Raw genomic sequence first — 3,466 nt, 5'->3', positions numbered from 1 at the left:
AGGGAAAGAAAAGAGAGAAGGTTGAGAGGAGGAGAACAAGAGTTGAAGATTTAGAAGAGAAAGATTCTATTATTCAAGATGATTATTGATCTTTACATTCTCCTTTTTATATAACTCTCACTTAAGGAATCAACACATGCACACACAGTGATTGTGCATAACAAAATTAACAGAATAACCCAACAGCTAACTGTAACTAAAAGTATTTATTACCTATAGGTCCCTGAGTTACACAGCCTTTGTCCGATAGCCTTTTATCTTTGCATATCAGTCCAAAACTTTGCGTATCAGTCCACCCATAGCTAAATCTTTAGCTCCAGCTTCCGCAACTATATCTCCAGCTACGATTGTTAAGTCTTCAGGTTCCAAATCCTCAGCTCCCATCTCTATCGATTGGTTCTCACCCTGAATGCCAGCACCTGACAAATCCCTTCCCCTTAAATTGGACCTTGCCTCAAGGTTAAATGGAGAAAATTTCTTAACCAGGTCCCAATAAAGGCTCTCAGGTAGAATCCAAAGGGGTGCGTTGTTTCCACTTGATGAGAACTTTAGATATCAGTTTATTTCCCTTGATAACTGATCTCCTATCCATAATTGTTTTAGGTTCATCAACAATCTCTGCCACATAGTTAGGGAAATCAACCTGAAGAATAACATCAGTCCTAATTCTCTTTTTTAGTTGAGATAAATGGAAAACTGGATGGATTTTAGCTTGCTCAGGTAATGCCAGTCTATAAGCAACTTCACCTATCTTCTCGAAGACCTGGTAAGGCCCATAAAATTTGGGAGAGAGTTTGTGAGTCTTGTACAAAGACACACTAATTTGCCTATACGGTTGAAGATTAAGGAAAACCTAGTCACCCACCTCAAAGCTCTTATAACTCCTATGTTTGTAAGCAAATTTCTTCATATATTCAGCTACAGTCTTTAAGTTGTCCTTTATGAACTGTAAAGCTATATCTCTAGAAAATAGAACCTCATCCACTGCCTCAACCTTACAACTCTTAGGAACATATGAGAGCAAAGAAGGAGGAGGTCTACCATATATTGCTTCAAAAGGAGTAGTGTGCGTCGAGATTTTCCATGTTGTATTATACTAGAATTCCGCAAGAGGCAACCACTTACTCCATTCGTTAGGTTTGAGACAACAAAAACACCTCAAGTAGCTCTCTAGATTTTTGCTAATGATCTCAGTTTGCCCATCAGTTTGAGGGTGATAGACTGAACTGAATTTCAATTGACTTCCTTGTAGTTTAAACAATTCCCTCTAAAATAGACTTGTAAACAATGAGTCCCTATCACTCACTATAGACTTAGGCATCCCATGTAACTTGAATACCCCTTCAAAGAAAACCTGAGCAACTAAGTAAGTAGTGTATGGGTGTGAGAGTGAGAAGAAATGGGCATATTTGGATATCCGGTCAACCACTACAAAGATAACAAATTTGTTTTCACTCTTTGGGAGATGGGTAATAAAATCCATTGATAGATCCTCCCTAATGTAATCTGGAATAGGTAGAGGTTGTAAGAGTCCTGGGGATGCTATATTTTCTCCTTTTAGCACTTTGACAAACATCACAAACTTGAACATACTTCTGAACATCTCTCTTCATTCCCTTCCAATAAAAAGCTCTTCTCAATCTGTGCAAAGTCCTAGTGATTCCAGAATGACCTGCAGTAGGGTTGTCATGATGCTCCTTGAATAAAGAGGCCTTAACATGTTGAGCATTAGGACTAATCATAAGTTTACCCCTGTAGTAATATATTCCCTCCTTCTTGTGATAGTTATCAGCTCTCAATTGCCCTTGTTGTAACTTTGTATCAAGCTCTTTAAAAAAATCATCTGTGGAGCACATATGCCTGATTTCTTTCAGCAACTCACTGTTGATAATAATGATAGTTGATGCTTCAATTTCCTATGATAGAGTCTCCTCTTCAGCTTCATAGACCCTGGACAACCCATCTACTGCTTTGTTTAGCCTTCTTAGCTTATACTCCACGCTATAATCATAGTCATAAAGCTTTGCAAGCCATTTATTCTGGATTCATGTGTGAATCCTCTGTTCAAGTAGGTACTTGAGACTCTGATGGTCAGTTCTATTCACAAATTCCTCCCTAATAAGTATTGTTGTCACCTCTTCGTAGAAAGAATGATTTCTAAGAGATCAATCTCATAAGTTGACAGTGTGTCATTCCTCCCTTTTAAAGAAAAGCTAAAATAGGTTATAGGTCTTTCTTTTTGCCTCAGCACAACACCAATTCCTGAACCAAAGGCATCATATTCAATGATAAAAATTAAATTAAAATCTGGCATTGTTAGAACTGGTGGATTGGTTAATGCAATCTTCAGAGCTTCAAAAGCTTTTTCAGCACTATCATTCCAGTTGAAAGCTCCTTTCTTTAATAACTGTGTTAATGGCTGAGCTATGACTCCAAAATTCTTAATGAATTTCCTCTAATAGCTTGCTAAGCCTAAGAAATCCCTCAATCCTTTAAGTGTCTTCGGCATTGGCCAATCAACAATAGCATGGATCTTCTTAGGATCAAAACCAACCCCTTCTTGAGACATAATATGTCCCAAATACTTTACTTGTTTTTGTCCAAATCTACATTTGGACATTTTTGCCACCAATTTATGATTACTCATTATCTGAAATATTTGTCTCAAATGAAGTAAGTGATCCCGCCATCCTTTGCTGTACACCAATATATCATCAAAGAAAACCAGTATGAATTTCCTGAGCAAATCCTTAAAATTGGTTTGAGCAAATCCTTAAAATTGGTTTTCATAAGAGCCTGGAAGGTCGAGGGAGCATTTGTGAGTCCAAACAGCATGACCATGAACTCAAAATGGACACTGCGTATTCTAAAAGCAGTTTTTAGAATATCTCGTTCATACATTCTTATTTAGTGATAGCCAGATTTTAAATCCAGCTTGGTAAAGAATTGTGTTCCATGTAGTTGTTGGCCTTCTTGTTTTGATGATATTTAACAAACAATTTACCACTAATGTTGTTTGTCTAGTATTTGTGTTTTCTTATTTATTATAGACAAACAACGTAGTTGGAGGATGGATGGAATAGAGCTTCAATGATCATATTCAAAGGAGGTTGTTGGAATGTCGGTGAAGCTTATGCAATTCTAGTTCAAGATCCAAGTTCAGCTTCATCCGCAAGTGTACCAATCAAGATCCAAGTTCAGCTTCATCCGCAAGTGTACCAAGTCGAGCTTATTGAAGATCAAGATCTAGCTTGGGTAACTTAGTATAGGTTTTATATTATGTGTGTTAAGTACGTTAAGCTCAATATCTATACACACACATTTATTGGTTTCTTCGTATATATAGTTATATATATATATACATAAGTTTTGGTTTCTATGCATATTTATAGTTATATATATACATACAAGTGTTTTTGAGTTTTCATGTTTATAAATATGAAATCACATGTTTCATATTTATTAT

Source organism: Asparagus officinalis, chromosome 7, assembly GCF_001876935.1.
Source record: "Asparagus officinalis chromosome 7, Aspof.V1, whole genome shotgun sequence".
NCBI classification, from domain to species: domain Eukaryota; kingdom Viridiplantae; phylum Streptophyta; class Magnoliopsida; order Asparagales; family Asparagaceae; genus Asparagus; species Asparagus officinalis.
Note: the sequence above shows the minus strand (reverse complement) of the source record.